The sequence below is a fragment of the Rhagoletis pomonella genome, unplaced genomic scaffold, assembly GCF_013731165.1.
Source record: "Rhagoletis pomonella isolate Grant_MI unplaced genomic scaffold, Rhpom_1.0 Rhpom_scaffold_00106, whole genome shotgun sequence".
In the NCBI taxonomy this organism is placed as follows: Eukaryota; Metazoa; Arthropoda; class Insecta; order Diptera; family Tephritidae; genus Rhagoletis; species Rhagoletis pomonella.
The window spans coordinates 54,277-64,158 of record NW_023458660.1 but is presented as its reverse complement, the minus strand read 5'-3'; the positions used below and the strand labels follow the sequence as shown (position 1 = coordinate 64,158).

The 9,882-nt window shown below is 38.4% G+C and overlaps 1 pseudogene; it reads left to right on the top strand.

Moving 5' to 3' along the window:
- The first annotated feature begins 8,730 nt into the window (after positions 1–8,730).
- LOC118749996 lies at positions 8,731–9,588 on the top strand (annotated as a pseudogene).
- The last annotated feature ends 294 nt before the right edge of the window (positions 9,589–9,882 follow it).

The window sequence follows — 9,882 nt, the reverse complement described above, 5'->3', positions numbered from 1 at the left end:
ATCTTGCATCCATTTTGTGCTGGACCATTACCAATGGACTCTGTTTGAATGCTGATAAATCGTATGTGTTGCCAATCTCAAAAAAAAACAATTCCCTAGTGACAAAATTCCTCCACATTGCATTGGTAAAACTACTTTGAAAACCGTTAATAAAATTAAAAATCTTGGCTTTATTATAAACTCGAATATGACATGTATTGATAGTAAGTTAGACTCACGTTCTGCTCACAAAATTGATGTTGTCTTCAATCACGTCACGCGCTACGTTTATGGTTTGCGTAGATATGATCACATCTCTGCTTGGAGAACTCGGCTGTTAGGCTGTAACATATAGTATGTTCTTTTGAACTTCGGACTAAAACCTGTGGAACGGTCAAACTACAATTTTACTCTCTCAAGTGAGAGTAAAAGGAGAACAGATGCAGAAGGGCACGGGAACGCAAAAAGCACTATTTCCTGTAAAAACGTGAGTCGGTTTGTTTACATGTCATTTGTACAAAACTGATTTGGCTGAAATATCACTAAATAATTATTAAAATCTATACATATTCAAACATTTCGTTGTTTACTTCCATTTTTTTACAAATATAAGGTTCTTTGCTTCCACCGTTTATTGCTTTTGTTTGCACATGCAAATCAGCTGATCGTTTGACACTTTTCATGAACTTACAGGAAAAGAAACTCCGGACTAAATCCTGTAACTTCTGACTAGGAACAGTTTCTCAGTTACTCTCTCAAAAGTGTTCCCACTTAGAGGTTTTATGTCAATAGGAACGACTTCCTGTAAGTTCTGACTAAATCTTTTAAACCGGACTGCTATTGGAACAGACTAATAGTTGACTACCTAAAAGCTAGAAGCTGCATAGTCTTATATCGTCTGATATCAACAAAGACACCTACTTACTTATACAATAAACTTGTTTTTTTTTTCAAATCTGCGCGCTCATGTAATTTGGTTGTGCCAGACTTTAATTATAATTATGTGAGTTCAACAAGGCTGTTCGTCCTCAATGCCATACGTATATGGAACTCCATTCCGGCGGCTACGAAGAACATTATGAACCAAAGCAACTACAGACAAGTTATTTATAATTATTTTTCTCAAAATTAGGTTTAAACTAGCCATCTAAATCAATGTTTTAATCATCATCTGTAATTTATTTCATTAATTCTATTTATATCGCTTATCTTTTTTTAAACTTATTTTTCCTTATAAGATTATTAAATACATTTTATATAAATTCACCAAGTAATATGACTTAAATTTTGTCTCAAATTTTGTACTTTAATATTTGTATGTTGTGCTATAAAAGATTTTATATCTTATTGTACTAATTACTTTTTAATAAATGAAATGAAATTCTGGTGGTATCATAAGTATTCGAACTAACAGAACAACTTCTCTTTTAAACTTTCCAGTCAATATCATTGCTTCAAGTATGTTTCCGGTAATTCGTGTACCGTTGCATAGCTTTGGTGGATTTAAGTTACGCAAAAGAATGACTGGTTAACCAATTTTCAGTCGAAGTTTGTGGGGCGGCATTCCTGGCATATCCAGAGAATTCAAAAATTCAATCGGAAAATTGATAATCTCGTAAAATCTATCAGATTGCCTGGCAACAAATTTTGTATTTGACAGTTAAGTTCGTCAACATAGGCATTTTTTGCTGCTAAAATTACACGAATATCTGGAAATACACTCTCAGTTAATTCGTTTTTTGAATGAACAACAGAACAGAAAATGTCTGGTGGTTCGATACATTGTGTATTTGGATGCAGTTCGATTTCGACGCTACCAATATCCAGTAATTGATTTGAAAAAAACTCGTGCCAATGGATCATTATGCAATTGTACTCGCATGTTTATGGTCAATCGAATTGTTTCGACGTTTTTCCATATAAATGATTGTTTAAAACATCTGGTAACCTGATCAGCATAATATATCTGCAAAACACAATGGAAGTGTATGCGCAGTTGTTTAGTTAGGTATTTAGATTTAAGAACTTTTGTAAAAGTAAATATCGCTACTTTATAGCGTAAGATTCTCTAAGGAAAATTAGATGGGTTCACTTCGATCAGACTGGCATCTTCGGTCACGTTTTAAATATCTGTATGAACTTAAATCATGGTATGCAAAAACTCGTATATGCCCATATATATAATTACATTCAAGCAGGCGACGATAATCACCTAATAACAAAAAGAGATTTCAACGAAAACTCGCAATCTGCTCGTTATATGTTACAACTTGCCATATGACCATCATCAGTATTTAAAATTTTATTCCACTAGATATGCCCTTCAGATGAATAATAATGTACACGCAATTATGATAATGATGAAATAAAAGCCAAGCTGCGCCGCGAAGAATTGTTGTTTTGGTGCACACCCCAAGTATTGCAAAATTAAAAACAAAACCTTCAATTACCAGAAAAAAGGTATCCTATATGTTAAGACAGGCAATAAGCTACCTACGTACCAAATTTGTAGCAAATCGAATCATAAATACGATTTTTTCGAATAGATCGGTTCCTGGTCCACTTCGCGGAAAAGAGGTATTCTGCATGTTAACCTTGGAAAACAGCTTCCCTCGTACCAAATTTTAATCAAATCGATCCATAAATACGATTTTTTCGAACAGATCGCTCCCTGGTTCAATTCCCGGAAAAAAGTTACCCTGTATGTTAACTTAAGCAAAAATCTACCTATGTACCAAATTTAAAGGAAATCGCACCATAAATAATATTTTTTTCGAATAGATCGGTCCCGGGTCCACTTACCGGAAAAAAAGTATCCTATGTGTTAACCTAGGCAAAGAGCTAGCTACGTACCAAATTCCAAGCAAATCGGACAATATACAGGGTGTCAAACTTTAGGGGAAAGTAGGTGAGGGGGTGAGCTCTCTGATAAACAAAAAATTTTCAGGTAAAAGTGTTACCGTTTTTGAAATATTTACATTTTTTGAATAAAAAAAAAATCGTGCCTTTTCATGTATTTTCTTTAACTGCATCTACAAACCAGGCTATACTTAGTAAACTTTTTATGTAAAATACTTCCAGATAGTTGCTTCTCCATACTCAAACGCAATGTAGTTAAAATATATTAAGGAACCATCATAAAATTATGACTATTTTTGGCTTTTTAACTTTTTGATATTTTCTTCCCCAACTTTGACTATCTCTGGTGAAAACAAAATGTACTGAGCTATAACTTTAAATTACATACACAAAATTGTTCATTTAATAAAGATTTCAGAAAGGTACCACTCTTACTGTTTCGAATAGAAAAAAAGGTTATAGCCGCTTTTGTGGGCAAAGGACTAAGACACGCTAGAATGTATTTAATAGATTTAAATTTAAGTTGCTCTTGTTACCGACCAATTACATGCTAAATAGTACAAAGGTACATTATTACCTGCTCCTGACGTTATTTTATGTTACTTACCGGAATTAGTGAAAGTGGATTTTGTGAAATTGGGCCCTTCGAACATTGTGTTATTAATACTATGACAGAGAACACGCAGTATGAATATGCGGATATTCACCTAATTTGCGGTGAAGCTTGCTGTAATGCCAGAGCTGCTCAAAGACTCTATGCAGAGCGATACCCCAATCGTCGGCATCCGGGTCGTGAAGTATTCGCCCGGACCCATAGAGAAATATATGAAGTTAAGTGGTTTTTACACCTTTCTTGTTTGCTTGCTTGTTAATTATCATTTTTCACTTTTTTAAGGTCGCATACCTGGAAGGCGTGGCGGCGAAACAGGACGTCCTGCAACGGTAGATGTTGAAGTTGTGTTACAGGAAGTGGAAGAGGTCCATCGACTTCAGTGAGAATGATGGAAAGACGAACGGGAATACCAAAAACTACAGTTCACAAAGCTCTCGATTTCAAAGACCATCGATTTCATCCCTACCACATTCAACGTGTTCAGGCTCTAGAAGAAAGAGATTACCTGTCGAGGGTTAGATTTTGCCTTGAAATGTTGCGAATGCATGAATCAGACCCAAACTTTTGTAATAAAATAATTTGGAGCGATGAATCATCATGCAAATGTGATGGTTATTTTAATTTACATAACCTTCACAGTTGGCAGATAGACAATCCTCACGAAATGAGATAAGATCGTTCGCAGTACCAGTACAAAATAAACTTATGGTGCGGTACTTTAAATTGTCAGATATTGGGACCTGTGGAACTGCCGCCGACGCTCAACTCCTACAGTTATATAAAGTTCCTTCAGCAACGGCTTCCAATTCTTTTAGAAGATGTGCCCTTAAACCTGCGGCGAAGACTATGGCTGCAAAATGGTGGGTGCTCTGCTCACCACGGGCGTGAAGTAAGAGCTCATTTAGACGAAACTTATCCTCGCCGATGGATTGGCCGATACGGGCCAATCACGTGGCCTGCTCGATCGCCAGACCTGAATCCATTAGATTTTTTCTACTGGGGCTGTCTTAAGGACAACATTTATTCAAAAACAATTCAAAACGAAGGGCATTTGCGGGAAAAAATAAATGGAGCTGCTGCTGAGATAGCCCAATTGAGTTTAAGAAATCTAAAAGCGTTTTTTCTTAAAAGCTGCCGAGCTTATATTAGAGTAGAAGGCCGCCAATTTGAGCATATTTTATCAATAAATGAATAAATTTTTCTTCAAACAACTCATGTATATTTTATTTCACGTGAACCCATCCTTCACAAAAAATATTGATAGATACAGCTCAAGTCCGAATTCCAGTAAGTAACATAAAACAATATCAGGAGCGGGTAATAATGCACCTTTGTACTATTTACCATGTCATTGGTCGGTAACAAGAGCAACTTAAATTTAAGTCAGCGGCTAAAACTTTTTTTTCTATTCGAAACAGTAAGAGTGGCACCTTCCTGAAATCTTTATTTAATGAGCAATTTTTTTAAAGGTAATGTAAAGTTATAGCTCAGTACATTTTTTTCACCAGGGATAGTCAAATTTGGGGAAGAAAATATCAAAAAGTTAAAAATCCCAAAATAGTCCTAATTTTATTATGGTTGCTTAATATATTGTAACTACATTGCATTTGAGTATGGAGAAGCAACTATCTGGAATTATTTAACATAAAAAATTTACTAAGTATAGCCTGGTTTGTAGATGCAGTTAAAGAAAATACATGAAAAGGCACGATTTTTTTTTTAATTCAAAAAGATGTAAATATTTCAAAAACGGTAACACTTTTACCTGAAAATTTTTTGTTTATCAGAGAGTTCAACCTTTATTTATATTTACCCTTGAAAAAAGTTACCCACGCACCTACCAAATTTCAAGCAAATCGAACCATGAAAACGATTTTTTCGAATAGATCGGTCCCTGGTCCACTTCCCGGAAAAAAGGTATCCTATATGTTAACTTAAGCAAAAATCTACCTACGTACCAAATCTCAAGCAAATCGCACCATGAATAAAATTTGTTCGAATAGATCGGACCCGGGTCCACTTACCGAAAAAAGGGATCATATATGTTAACCTAGGAAATGAGCTACCTACGTACCAAATTTCAAGCAAATCGAACCATACACAATTTTTTCAATAGATCGGTCCCTGCTCCACTTCCCGGAAAAAAGTATTCTGCATGTTAACCATAGCTAAAAGCTAGCCACGTACCGAATTTCAAACAAATCGAACCATAAATACGATTTTTTCGAATAGATCGGTCCTTGGTCCACTTCCCGGAAAAAAATTTTCCTATATGTTAAGTTAAGCAAAAGGCTACCTACGCACAGTGTTTTCCTTCCATATGAAATGTGTGCAAAAATAGAATTACGGACGGATTTAAATGAAAATTCGTTTCTTAGTAAACTTGAGGACGGTAAATTCAAAAATGCTATTTTCGCAGGTGGCGTCGAACGAAGATGGAGCGCACCAGCGTAAAGTTAATGTAACGAAAATAAGAAGATATAAAAGACACAGTGGTTTTAGTGCAATGAAATTAAAAGTCGTTTTATTTGTAAGTATCGATGAGTTTGAACAGTGTGGCACACAAGAGTTGGCTTACCGAACGTGGTGTGATATTTGACGTGATCTCATTGCTGTCTTCTAAGAAGTGAAAAATTGCTAACAAAACGAAAAGGGATGTAGTCCACCGCACAGTAACTTTCGTTAAGTTTCCCCTCAACTAAGTTACCGTACAGTGGGGCTCATTGTTAGCGGCTGGAAAGTTTGCCGTAACTTATATATGTGTTTGTGTGCTCTTACATGAAGTGACAAAACGCGTATTAGGGTGGTGCAATATATTTAGGTCGAGGACCTAAACATACCGGCGCCCTTGCGGTAAGCAAGCTGTGAAAAAAAGGAGTCGCGTCTCAACCGTCACACGCACGTGGGGAAAGTCTTATGTTATTCAACTATGTAGCGCGGATTTTGTACTGCGTGGATCTGCTTATTCGCTCACGCTTTCGTCGCGACCGGCTCATCTGGGGCTGTGGAGAAAAGGACATCGTTAATTGAAACAGACGTGGTTTGGAATTTCAATGCACTTTTTTATTTAGATTTTAAGGTGTGTGTGTGTGTGATGAGGGTGTGTGTATGTGTGGTTTTGTTTTTTTTATATCTACGTTTATGGTTGGCAGGTTCCGGAAACAACCAGGCCGTATATGGTCGCCTGGACCAGCAGGCCACCCACGGTAGACGGGGGGTCCCGCTCACCATCACCTCCGCATGCAAATCGAGGCCTAGTGTGAGACGTATTGGTGACGCGTGAAAGAATTGCGGATCCGTCAATTGCATGTACTGGAAGGGGGCCGCAACCTTAGGGTTCAGGTTCGACGGTGGACTCAGACGTATATGGTGGTCCAGCACGACTGCTTGTGTCGTAATGCGGTCGGAGCTGCCGTATCTTCCTCGCATGGTGAGCGTGCAACGCTGCAGACGTCCTGATCCGTTGCTTTCCAGTTGGAGATCTCTCACCAGTTCCAAATCAACCAATGAGTTCGGTGCGCAAGGGTCAATCATTGCGCGGACCAAATGAAGGCGGCCCCTTGCTTCAATCCGCACTATTGCGGTCGCGCGATGGGGATAAGCGCACGAATGATCGGCGTTGATATGGCACTTTGAGGTAGGCGGCCCGTTCGGAAGCCGGTCGGTGGAGCACGTTGTAAGGCACGACTATTAATGTTGCTGTCGTTTGTGCGAGTTTTGTGGTATGGTGCTGCTTTGCGTAGCTTAGACGATCGCTTAGACGAGCGGAAAGTACGAGTTTCCGCGCCGTCGCGTCGTTTTGGCTTGCGTTGCGATCGTGATGACGGGCGGAAAGGACTGGTTTCCGCGCCGCCGTGTTGCCGCCAGTTGTGTTGTAGACGCGTTTGCGAGCGGAAAGAACGAGTTTCCGCGTCGCCCGCGCGTGGTGGTAACTGGTCTAACGGTCTCGGTGTGCCAGTTCCAGAGTTGCGCTTTTGTCGCTCATGTGGGGAAGAGTCTGTCCTCTCTAACCCCTCCAACTCCTGCTCCGTAACGTCGACAGAGAGTGCCCCGTCCGAGCTCTCGCCGTCGTTGATCGCCTTCGCTGGGTGCCTTTGGTCTTCGCAGTCATCGAGATGGAGCGAGGTGTGATGCTTTTCGGGACATCGGTGGCATCGATCCGTGCTGCTGCACATGTCGAGGCGGTGGAACGGCGAGAGGCAGTTTGGGCAATATTTATGCAGCAGGACTGCACGCAGCCTTGATTCGTCTTGTGAAAGCACATTTTATATATACGTGTGATATACTTATGTACATATATATATATATACTATTTGTTAATTTATTTAATTTGTTTTGACTTGGCGAAGTACAAAACTGGGCCAATTCAGACTTTCAGTCTCCGCGTACTTGTGCGGTATTAAGTATAGACTAATGGTATTACTCCTAAAAAATAAATAGACTTACAGAGCTCTACAAAGTGGCATTTTTATAAAAAAGTTTCAATTTAAAAAGCGGTTAAAGTCTTCTTTATTTTCTATGACTTTGAGCGTAAGGTTTCGTGTTTGGGTATAAAAGAGATCTGTGGAAGGTGACCATCGTTATAAAATTTTATTCCATCACATTTGCTTTTGCATCGAATAGACCTTTATGTAGTACAAATGTTTCGATAACTATTTCCCCGAACACACCGTGAAATTTGTAATCTCGTAAAAGGTGTCATTTGTGGTTTTGTGGTGAGTTTCACCACTTGGCCTGGCACGGCGAAAGAAAATTTCCTCACTATGTGTTCGAGACCGGGCTAAGCCAGTAAATAGTACATCAGTGTTGCCAGGTAGAAACTAAGTAAGTATGAACAGTTTTTAATACAAATAGTGAAGTTGCAGTTTGAGAAGAAAGAAATGAAGATTAAACTGTGATTTTATTCCAATTAAAAATATTTTGTTAAAGGAAATGCGAATTTTTAAAAATTCGTACAACAAAGTAAAACTTTTTATTCTTATATACAGCAATCAGAAGCTAGCTTCCTGGTTCTGCTTATTACAATTTTTTACATGTTGACGATTTTTACATGCAAAAGGCGCTTTTTGATAACCACACTGACGCTTTCTCACTACAATTACCTGGCAACACTGTACAGCATGCACCACAAAATAAAATTTTTTTTTCGCAGTTTATTATCAAGTTGTGCACCTGACAACCAGATGGTGCTGCTTGCCATACATTTATGAAGGCTTGCATTTCGCCCAATCACGTATGTCAAACTTTGACAAAGTTTTGACACAGCAATAACTTCCTGAATGACTGAAAATTTCATTCTGGATTTGGCACGTGGTAAGTTTGTAGTAACTGTTAAATTATTAGTGTTATTCAATTCATTCATTCCATTTTTCAGATTCGTATTGTAGGAAACTGAACGGGACCTCCAGAAACCACACCAGACCGACCAATCGATCGGAACATTAACCTGCAACGTTGTACCTATTTGGTATTGGACGAAGCCGATCGCATGCTGGACATGGGTTTCGAGCCACAAATCCGTAAAATAATAAAGCAAATTAGACCCGATCGTAAAGTGGTAATGTGGTCCGCAACTTGGCCCAAGGAAGCACAGGCACCGGCAGGTGATTTCTTAAAGGGTTATATTTCTACAAACACTGAATCGATGAACTTATCAGCTAATCACAATATTCGACAAATTGTAGAAATTTGTCAAGACTCCGAGAAGCCACAACTGGTTATCAAGTTGCTGAAAGAAGCAGCACCTACCAATAATAATGCTGCTAACAACAACGACAAGATTATTATATTCATCGAAACTAAGATAAGGGTCGCAGAAATATTGCAAATAATTCGCAACGCAGGCCAAACCGCCACTTTCCAGTCACTGTGATAAGTCCCAGCCTGAACGTGATTCAGTGTTGAAAGATTTTCGCAACGGCAAATCGAATATTTTAATTGCCACCGATGTGGCCTCCCCTGGCCTGGATGTAGAAGATTTGCTGTATGTCATCAATTACGATTATCCAAACTCATCTGAAAACTATGTACCTCGTATTGGACGTACTGGTCGTTGCCAGAAATTAGGCACAGGTTATACTTTAGTCACTCATGACAATGGAGAACAGGCACCGGATCTAATTTCTGTAAGTTTGTAGTAATTATTAAATTATTAGTGTTATACTTTATCACTGTTGCCAAATTGGTGCTTTTCGTACTAAATTTAGTGCTTTTCTTTATTCAAAACGCGAAAATTTTAGAGTTTAGTGCTTGGTGCGTTTTTTTTATGGTGCTTTTGTTTTTAGTTTGAAGACACCAAATCTGGGTCAAAATTTATAGCAATCCTGAGTTTTGTAAGAAACTTCACAAAAATCAAAACAAAATTGTGTCGCAATGACAATCATAAGCGAGTGAGCATATGTTTACCAACAATATAGAGAATAATCAAAATC